The following is an 11262-nucleotide window of genomic DNA, read 5'->3' as shown; positions in this document are numbered from 1 at the left end:
ATCCTCCTACTCACCCTAATAGCAACTGCCTTCGTAGGGTATGTCCTACCATGAGGACAAATGTCATTCTGAGGGGCCACCGTAATCACCAACCTATTCTCAGCCATCCCGTACATTGGGCAAACTCTAGTAGAATGAGCCTGAGGAGGATTCTCAGTAGACAATCCAACCTTAACCCGATTCTTCGCCATCCACTTCCTACTGCCCTTCCTAATTGCAGGAATCACCCTAGTCCACCTAACCTTCCTACACGAATCAGGCTCAAATAACCCACTAGGAATCGTATCAGACTGCGACAAAATCCCATTCCACCCATACTTCTCCATTAAAGACAGCTTAGGGCTTACCCTAATAATCACCCCTCTAATAGCACTAGCCCTATTTTCACCGAACCTCCTGGTTCTTGGAATCCTAGTTGGGAGTGGTTGGCCACATGAGATGTACAGGATTTTTACCTGTGATTTAGTCTTGACAAGGCTATGTAATTGGTTTACTAACGTCTCATCAGAAAGAAGCATGAGCGGTTAATGCAGTTGGCTTGAAACCCATCCCCAGTGGTGCCAGTGCACTCTCTGAACTCACTGAAGTGCATCCCCAGTGGTGCCAGTGCACTCTCTGCACTCACTGCACTGCATCCCCAGTGGTGCCAGTGCGCTCTCTGGAGTCACAGCACTGCATCCCCAGTGGTGCCAGTGCACTCGCTGGACTCACTGCAGTGCATCCCCAGTGGTGCCAGTGCACTCTCTGGACTCACTGCACTGCATCCCCAGTGGTGCCAGTGCACTCTCTGGACTCACTGCAGTGCATCCCCAGTGGTGCCAGTGCACTCTCTGGACTCACTGCACTCCATCCCCAGTGGTGCCAGTGCACTCTCTGGACTCACTGAAGTGCATCCCCAGTGGTGCCAGTGCACTCTCTGCACTCACTGCACTGCATCCACAGTGGTGCCAGTGCGCTCTCTGGAGTCACAGCACTGCATCCCCAGTGGTGCCAGTGCAATCTCTGGACTCACTGCACTGCATCCCCAGTGGTGCCAGTGCACTCTCTGGACTCACTGAAGTGCATCACCAGTGGTGCCATTGCACTCTCTGCACTCACTGCACTGCATCCCCAGTGGTGCCAGTGCACTCACTGGACTGACTGCACTGCATCCCCAGTGGTGCCAGTGCGCTCTCCGGAGTCACAGCACTGCATCCCCAGTGGTGCCAGTGCACTCACTGGACACACTGTACTGCAACACAGGCGGTGCCAGTGCACTCTCTGCACTCACTGCACAGCATCCCCAGTGGTGCCAGTGCATTCACTGGACTCACTGGACTGCATCACCAGTGATGCCAGTGCACTCTCTGGACTCACGGCACTGCATCCCCAGTGGTGCCAGTGTACTCTCTGGACTCACGGCACTGGATCCCCAGTGGTGCCAGTGTACTCTCTGGACTCACTGCACTGCATCCCCAGTGGTGCCAGAGCACTCTCTGGACTCACTGCACTGCATCCCCAGTGGTGCCAGTGCACTCTCTGGACTCACTGCACTGTATCCGCAGTGGTGTCAGTGCACTCTCTGTACTCACTGAAGTGCATCCCCAGTGGTGCCAGTGCACTCTCTGGACTCACTGCACTGCATCCCCAGTGGTGCCAGTGCACTCTCTGGACTCACTGCACTGCATCCCCAGTGGTGCCAGTGCAATCTCTGGACTCACTGTAGTGCATCCCCAGTGGTGCCAGTGCACTCTCTGGACTCACTGCAGTGCATCCCCAGTGGTGCCAGTGCACTCTCTGGACTCACAGCAGTGCATCCCCAGTGGTGCCAGTGCACTCTATGGACTCACTGCACTGCATCCCCAGTGGTGCCAATGCACTCTCTGGACTCACTGCACTGCATCCCCAGTGGTGCCAGTCCACTCTCTGGACTCACTGCACTGCATCCCCAGTGGTGCCAGTGCACTCTCTGGACTCACTGCACTGCATCCCCAGTGGTGCCAGTGAAGTCTCTGGACTCACTGCACTGCATCCCCACTGCTGACAGTGCACTCTCTGGACTCACTGCACTGCATCCCCGGTGGTGCCAGTGCACTCTCTGGACTCACTGCACTGCATCCCCAGTGGTGCCAGTGCACTCTCTCGAGTCACTGCACTACATCCCCAGTAGTGCCAGTGCACTCACTGGACTCACTGTACTGCATCATCGGTGGTGCCAGTGCACTCTCTGGACTCACTGCACTGCATCCCCAGTGGTGCCAGTGCACTCTCTGGACTCACTGCACTGCAGGCCCAGTGGTACCAGTGCACTCTCTGGACTCACTGTACTGCATCACCAGTGGTGCCAGTGCACTCTCTGGACTCACTGCAGTGCATCCCCAGTGGTTCCAGTGCATTCACTGGACTCACTGTACTGCATCTCCAGTGGTGCCAGTGCACTCTCTGGACTCACTGCACTGCATCCCCAGTGGTGCCAGTGAGCTCTCTGGACTCACTGCACTGCATCCCCAGTGGTGCCAGTGTACTCACAGGATTCACTGCACTGCATCCCCAGTGGTGCTAGTGCACTCTCTGGACTCACTGCAGTGCATCCCCAGTGGTGCCAGTGCACTCTCTGGACTCACTGAAGTGCATTCTCAGTGGTGCCAGTGCACTCTCTGGGCTCACTGAAGTGCATCCCCAGTGGTGCCAGTACACTCACTGGACTCACTGCACTGCATCCCCAGTGGTGGCAGTGCACTCTCTGGACTCACTGCACTGCATCCCCAGTGGTGCCAGTGCACTCTCTGGACTCACTGTAGTGCATCCCCAGTGGTGCCAGTGCACTCTCTGGACTCACTGCAGTGCATCCCCAGTGGTGCCAGTGCACTCTCTGCACTCACTTCACTGCATCCCCAGTGGTGCCAGTGCACTCTCTGGACTCACTGCACTGCATCCCCAGTGGTGCCAGTGAAGTCTTTGGACTCACTGCACTGCATCCCCAGTGGTGCCACTGCACTCTCTGGAGTCACTGAAGTGCATCCCCAGTGGTGCCAGTGCACTCTGTGGACTCACTGTACTGCATCCCCACTCGTGCCAGTGCACTCTCTGGACTCACTGTACTGCATCCCCAGTGGTGACAGTACACTCTCTGGACTAACTGCAGTGCATCCCCAGTGGTGCCAGTGCACTCTCTGGACTCACTGCAGTGCATCCCCAGTGGTGCCAGTGCACTCTCTGGTCTCACTGCACTGCATCCCCAGTGGTTCCAGTGCATTCACTGGACTCACTGTACTGCATCTCCAGTGGTGCCAGTGCACTCTCTGGACTCACTGCACTGCATCCCCACTGGTGCCAGTGAGCTCTCTGGACTCACTGCACTGCATTACCAGTGGTGCCAGTGTACTCACAGGATTCACTGCACTGCATCCCCAGTGGTGCTAGTGCACTCTCTGGACTCACTGCACTGCATCCCCAGTGGTGCCAGTGCACTCTCTGGAGTCACTGAAGTGCATCCCCAGTGGTGCCAGTGCACTCTCTGGACTCTCTGCACTGCATGTCCAGTGGTGCCAGTGCACTCTCTCGACTCACTGTACTGCATCCCCAGTGGTGCCAGTGCACTCTCTGGACTCACTGTACTGCATCCCCAGTGGTGACAGTGCACTCTCTGGACTAACTGCAGTGCATCCCCAGTGGTGCCAGTGCACTCTCTGCACTCACTGCAGTGCATCCCCAGTGGTGCCAGTGCACTCTCTGGTCTCACTGCACTGCATCCCCAGTGGTGTCAGTGCACTCTCTGGACTCACTGTACTGCACCCCCAGTGGTGCCAGTGCACTCACTGGACTGACTGCACTGCATCCCCAGTGGTGCCAGTGCGCTCTCTGGAGTCACAGCACTGCATCCCCAGTGGTGCCAGTGCACTCACTGGACTCACTGCACTGAATCACAGGTGGTGCCAGTGCACTCTCTGGACTCACTGCAGTGAATCCCCGGTGGTGCCAGTGTACTCTCTGCAGTCACTGCGCTGCATCCCCAGTGGTGCCAGTGCACTCACTGGACTCACTGGACTGCATCCCCAGTGGTGCCAGTGCACTCTCTGGACTCACTGCACTGCATCCCCAGTGGTGCCAGTGCACTCTCTGGACTCACTGCACTGCAGGCCCAGTGGTACCAGTGCACTCTCTGGACTCACTGTACTGCATCACCAGTGGTGCCAGTGCACTCTCTGGACTCACTGCACTGCATCCCCAGTGGTTCCAGTGCATTCACTGGACTCACTGTACTGCATCTCCAGTGGTGCCAGTGCTCTCTCTGGACTCACTGCACTGCATCCCCAGTGGTGCCAGTGAGCTCTCTGGACTCACTGCACTGCATCCCCAGTGGTGCCAGTGTACTCACAGGATTCACTGCACTGCATCCCCAGTGGTGCTAGTGCACTCTCTGGACTCACTGCAGTGCATCCCCAGTGGTGCCAGTGCACTCTCTGGACTCACTGAAGTGCATTCTCAGTGGTGCCAGTGCACTCTCTGGGCTCACTGAAGTGCATCCCCAGTGGTGCCAGTACACTCACTGGACTCACTGCACTGCATCCCCAGTGGTGCCAGTGCACTCTCTGGACTCACTGCACTGCATCCCCAGTGGTGCCAGTGCACTCTCTGGACTCACTGTAGTGCATCCCCAGTGGTGCCAGTGCACTCTCTGGACTCACTGCAGTGCATCCCCAGTGGTGCCAGTGCACTCTCTGCACTCACTTCACTGCATCCCCAGTGGTGCCAGTGCACTCTCTGGACTCACTGCACTGCATCCCCAGTGGTGCCAGTGAAGTCTTTGGACTCACTGCACTGCATCCCCAGTGGTGCCAGTGCACTCTCTGGAGTCACTGAAGTGCATCCCCAGTGGTGCCAGTGCACTCTCTGGACTCACTGCACTGCATCCCCAGTGGTGCCAGTGCACTCTGTGGACTCACTGTACTGCATCCCCACTCGTGCCAGTGCACTCTCTGGACTCACTGTACTGCATCCCCAGTGGTGACAGTGCACTCTCTGGACTAACTGCAGTGCATCCCCAGTGGTGCCAGTGCACTCTCTGGACTCACTGCAGTGCATCCCCAGTGGTGCCAGTGCAATCTCTGGTCTCACTGCACTGCATCCCCAGTGGTTCCAGTGCATTCACTGGACTCACTGTACTGCATCTCCAGTGGTGCCAGTGCACTCTCTGGACTCACTGCACTGCATCCCCAGTGGTGCCAGTGAGCTCTCTGGACTCACTGCACTGCATTACCAGTGGTGCCAGTGTACTCACAGGATTCACTGCACTGCATCCCCAGTGGTGCTAGTGCACTCTCTGGACTCACTGCACTGCATCCCCAGTGGTGCCAGTGCACTCTCTGGACTCACTGAAGTGCATTCTCAGTGGTGCCAGTGCACTCTCTGGACTCACTGCACTGCATCCCCAGTGGTGCCAGTGCACTCTCTGGACTCACTGCACTGCATCCCCAGTGGTGCCAGTGCACTCTCTGGACTCACTGCACTGCATCCCCAGTGGTGCCAGTGCACTCTCTGGACTCACTGTAGTGCATCCCCAGTGGTGCCAGTGCACTCTCTGGACTCACTGCAGTGCATCCCCAGTGGTGCCAGTGCACTCTCTGCACCCACTTCACTGCATCCCCAGTGGTGCCAGTGCACTCTCTGGACTCACTGCACTGCATCCCCAGTGGTGCCAGTGAAGTCTTTGGACTCACTGCACTGCATCCCCAGTGGTGCCAGTGCACTCTCTGGAGTCACTGAAGTGCATCCCCAGTGGTGCCAGTGCACTCTCTGGACTCACTGCACTGCATGTCCAGTGGTGCCAGTGCACTCTCTGGACTCACTGTACTGCATCCCCACTGGTGCCAGTGCACTCTCTGGACTCACTGTACTGCATCCCCAGTGGTGCCAGTGCACTCTCTGGACTAACTGCAGTGCATCCCCAGTGGTGCCAGTGCACTCTCTGGACTCACTGCAGTGCATCCCCAGTGGTGCCAGTGCACTCTCTGGTCTCACTGCACTGCATCCCCAGTGGTGTCAGTGCACTCTCTGGACTCACTGTACTGCACCCCCAGTGGTGCCAGTGCACTCACTGGACTGACTGCACTGCATCCCCAGTGGTGCCAGTGCGCTCTCTGGAGTCACAGCACTGCATCCCCAGTGGTGCCAGTGCACTCACTGGACTCACTGCACTGAATCACAGGTGGTGCCAGTGCACTCTCTGGACTCACTGCAGTGAATCCCCGGTGGTGCCAGTGTACTCTCTGCAGTCACTGCGCTGCATCCCCAGTGGTGCCAGTGCACTCACTGGACTCACTGGACTGCATCCCCAGTGGTGCCAGTGCACTCTCTGGACTCACTGCACTGCATCCCCAGTGGTGCCAGTGCACTCTCTGGACTCACTGCACTGCATCCCCAGTGGTGCCAGAGCACTCTCTGGACTCACTGCACTGCATCCCCAGTGGTGCCAGTGCACTCTCTGGACTCACTGCACTGCATCCCCAGTCGTGTCAGTGCACTCTCTGGACTCACTGAAGTGCATCCCCAGTTGTGCCAGTGCACTCTCTGGACTCAATGCACTGCATCCCCAGTGGTGCCAGTGCACTCTCTGGACTCAGTGCACTGCATCCCCAGTGGTGCCAGTGCAATCTCTGGACTCACTGTAGTGCATCCCCGTTGGTGCCAGTGCACTCTCTGGACTCACTGCAGTGCATCCCCAGTGGTGCCAGTGCACTCTCTGGACTCACTGTACTGCATCACCAGTGGTGCCAGTGCACTCTCTGGACTCACTGCAGTGCATCCCCAGTGGTGCCAGTGCACTCTCTGGACTCACTGCACTGCAGCCCCGGTGGTGCCAGTGCAATCTCTGGACTCACTGCACTGCATCCCCAGTGGTGCCAGTGCACTCTCTGGACTCACTGCACTGCATCCCCAGTTTTGCCAGTGAAGTCTTTGGACTCACTGCACTGCATCCCCAGTGGTGCCAGTGCACTCTCTGGAGTCACTGAAGTGCATCCCCAGTGGTGCCAGTGCACTCTCTGGACTCACTGCACTGCATGCCCAGTGGTGCCAGTGCACTCTCTGGACTCACTGCACTGCATCCGCTCATGATCGGAGGATTCGGCAACTGAGTAGTCCCCCTCATAATCGGTGCCCCCGACATAGCATTCCCGCGAATAAACAACATAAGCTTTTGACTCCTCCCCCCATCATTCCTCCTACTACTAGTCTCATCCACTGTAGAAGCTGGCGCCGGCACAGGCTGAACTGTCTACCCTCCCCTAGCAGGTAACCTTGCCCACGCCGGAGCTTCAGTAGACCTGGCTATCTTCTCACTCCACTTAGCCGGTATCTCCTCCATCCTTGGGGCCATCAACTTTATCACCACAGCCATCAACATAAAACCCCCCGCACTCTCACAATACCAAACCCCACTATTTGTCTGATCCGTACTAATTACCGCCATCCTACTCCTTCTATCACTCCCCGTACTCGCCGCCGGTATTACAATATTACTAACTGATCGAAACCTAAACACCACATTCTTCGACCCCGCTGGAGGAGGAGACCCAATCCTGTACCAACACCTATTCTGATTCTTCGGACACCCAGAAGTCTATATTCTGATCCTACCAGGGTTCGGAATCATCTCACACGTAGTCACGTACTACTCAGGCAAAAAGGAGCCCTTCGGCTACATGGGAATAGTCTGAGCCATACTATCCATCGGCTTCCTAGGATTCATCGTCTGAGCTCACCACATGTTTACAGTAGGAATAGACGTTGATACCCGAGCCTACTTTACATCAGCCACTATAATCATTGCCATCCCTACCGGAATCAAAGTATTTAGCTGACTAGCCACCCTGCACGGAGGAACAATCAAATGAGACCCCCCCAATACTATGAGCTCTAGGATTTATCTTCCTATTTACCATCGGAGGATTAACAGGAATCGTTCTTGCAAACTCTTCCCTAGACATCGCCCTGCACGACACGTACTACGTAGTTGCCCACTTCCACTACGTCCTAGCCATAGGCGCCGTCTTTGCCATTCTAGCAGGATTTACTCACTGATTCCCACTACTCACTGGGTTTACCCTACACCAAACATGAGCAAAAGCCCACTTCGGGGTAATATTTACAGGAGTAAACCTAACGTTCTTCCCCCAGCACTTCCTAGGCCTAGCAGGAATACCCCGACGATACTCGGACTATCCCGACGCCTACACACTATGAAACACCATTTCCTCCATCGGCTCCCTAATCTCAATAGTAGCCGTAATCATACTAATATTCATCATCTGAGAAGCCTTTCCGGCCAAACGAAAAGTCCTACAACCAGAACTAACTACCACAAACGTTGAATGAATCCACGGCTGCCCTCCCCCATACCATACTTTCGAGGAACCGGCCTTCGTCCAAGTACAAGAAAGGAAGGAATCGAACCCTCACATGCTGGTTTCAAGCCAACTGCATTAACCGCTCATGCTTCTTTCTTATGAGACGTTAGTAAACCAATTACATAGCCTTGTCAAGACTAAATCACAGGTAAAAATCCTGTACATCTCATGTGGCCAACCACTCCCAACTAGGATTCCAAGACGCCTCATCACCCATCATAGAAGAACTCGTTGAATTCCACGACCACGCCCTAATCGTTGCCCTAGCTATCTGCAGCCTAGTTCTCTACCTTTTAGCCCACATACTAACAGAAAAACTCTCGTCCAATGCTGTAGACGCCCAAGAAGTAGAGCTGATCTGGACAATCCTACCTGCTATCGTCCTGGTACTCCTCGCCCTCCCATCCCTACAAATCCTCTACATAATGGACAAAATCGATGAACCAGACCTCACCCTAAAAGCCATCGGCCACCAATGATACTGAAGCTACGAATACACAGACTTCAAAGACCTATCATTCGACTCCTACATAGTGCCCACCCCAGACTTACCCAACGGCCACTTCCGACTGCTAGAAGTTGACCACCGCGTAGTTATCCCAATAGAATCCCCCATCCGCGTGATCATTACTGCAGGAGACGTACTCCACTCCTGAGCAGTCCCAACGCTCGGAGTTAAAACAGACGCAATCCCAGGCCGACTAAACCAAACTTCATTCATTACCACCCGGCCTGGGATTTTTTACGGACAATGCTCAGAAATTTGCGGGGCTAATCACAGCTACATACCCATTGTAGTAGAATCAACCCCACTCCCACATTTCGAGGCCTGATCGTCCCTTCTATCATCATCCTAATCATTAAGAAGCTATGCAACAGCACTAGCCTTTTAAGCTAGCCAAAGAGGGACTTCCCCCTCCTTAATGATATGCCACAGCTTAACCCCGCACCATGATTTTCAATCATAATTATAACCTGATTAACCCTAGCACTCCTCATCCAACCAAAACTACTAGCCTTCACCACAACCAACCCCCCATCAAATAAGACCTCCCTCACTACCAAACCCACACCATGATCCTGACCATGAACCTAAGCTTCTTTGACCAATTTTCCAGCCCCAATCTATTCGGCATCCCCTTAATCCTACTATCCCTACTCTTCCCAGCCCTACTATTCCCGTCCCCAAACAACCGATGAATCGACAACCGCCTTTCTACTATCCAAACATGACTCCTTCACCTAATCACAAAACAACTAATAGTCCCACTCAACAAAAATGGCCACAAATGAGCCATAATATTTACATCCCTAATAATCATACTTCTTACAATCAACCTTCTAGGCCTCCTTCCATATACATTCACCCCAACCACCCAACTATCTATGAACATAGCCCTAGCCTTCCCACTATGGCTCGCCACACTACTAACAGGCCTACGAAACCAACCATCAGCCTCTTTAGCCCACCTATTACCCGAAGGTACCCCTACACCCCTAATCCCCGCACTAATCCTGATCGAAACAACCAGCCTACTAATCCGCCCCCTAGCCCTCGGAGTCCGCCTTACAGCCAACCTTACAGCAGGACACTTACTCATCCAACTCATCTCTACAGCCTCCATTGCATTAATACCCACCCTTCCTGCAGTATCCATCCTAACAATAATCATCCTACTACTCCTAACCATCCTAGAAGTAGCAGTAGCCATAATCCAGGCCTACGTCTTCGTGCTCCTTCTAAGCCTATACTTACAAGAAAACATCTAATGGCACACCAAGCACACTCATACCACATAGTTGACCCAAGCCCTTGACCAATCTTCGGGGCAGCCGCCGCCCTACTCACAACCTCAGGATTAATCATGTGATTCCACTACAACTCATCCATACTACTAACCCTAGGCCTCATCTCAATACTCCTAGTAATACTCCAATGATGACGAGACATTGTACGAGAAAGCACCTTCCAAGGCCATCACACTCCCACAGTCCAAAAAGGCCTACGATACGGCATAATCCTTTTCATCACATCCGAAGCATTCTTCTTCTTAGGGTTCTTCTGAGCGTTCTTCCACTCGAGCCTGGCCCCAACCCCAGAACTAGGAGGCCAATGACCCCCAACAGGAATTAAACCACTCAACCCGATAGAAGTCCCCCTACTAAACACAGCCATCCTACTAGCCTCAGGCGTTACCGTAACGTGAGCCCATCACAGCATCACAGAAGGAAACCGAAAACACGCCATCCACGCCCTAACCCTAACGATCCTCCTGGGATTCTACTTCACAGCCCTACAAGCAATAGAATACCACGAAGCCCCATTCTCAATCGCCGATAGCGTCTACGGATCTACCTTCTTCGTTGCCACTGGATTCCACGGACTCCACGTAATCATCGGATCCTCCTTCCTGACCGTCTGCCTCTTCCGACTGATCAAGTTCCACTTTACATCAGACCACCACTTCGGATTCGAGGCAGCAGCCTGATACTGACACTTCGTAGACGTCATCTGACTATTCCTCTACATAACCATCTACTGATGAGGATCTTGCTCTTCTAGTATATTAATTACAATTGACTTCCAATCTCTAGAATCTGGTATAAACCCAGAGGAGAGCAATGAACGCACTCATGTTCATATTCGCCCTATCATCAATCCTAAGCGCCGCCCTAACCGCATTAAACTTCTGACTCGCCCAAATAAACCCCGACTCAGAGAAACTCTCACCGTACGAATGTGGATTCGACCCACTTGGATCTGCTCGATTACCATTCTCAGTCCGATTCTTCCTCAGTAGCCATCCTGTTCGTCCTATTCGACCTAGAAATCGCCCTCCTACTCCCCCTGCCATGAGCCGTCCAACTCCAATCC

At 54.2% G+C, this 11262-nt stretch overlaps 1 long non-coding RNA gene across 1 annotated transcript in view; it reads left to right on the top strand.

Moving 5' to 3' along the window:
- Positions 1-8487, top strand: part of LOC310886298 — a 139261-nt gene extending 130774 nt beyond the window's left edge. Inside the window, exon 2 of the long non-coding RNA XR_014575268.1 lies at positions 7273-8487. This is a non-coding gene — a long non-coding RNA (uncharacterized lncRNA). The remainder of the gene's footprint in view (positions 1-7272) is intronic.
- Positions 8488-11262: the final 2775 nt, after the last annotated feature.

Source organism: Anser anser, assembly GCF_964211835.1.
Source record: "Anser anser genome assembly, chromosome: 25".
Lineage (NCBI taxonomy): Eukaryota > Metazoa > Chordata > Aves > Anseriformes > Anatidae > Anser > Anser anser.
This window is presented reverse-complemented; position numbering and strand designations above follow the sequence as displayed.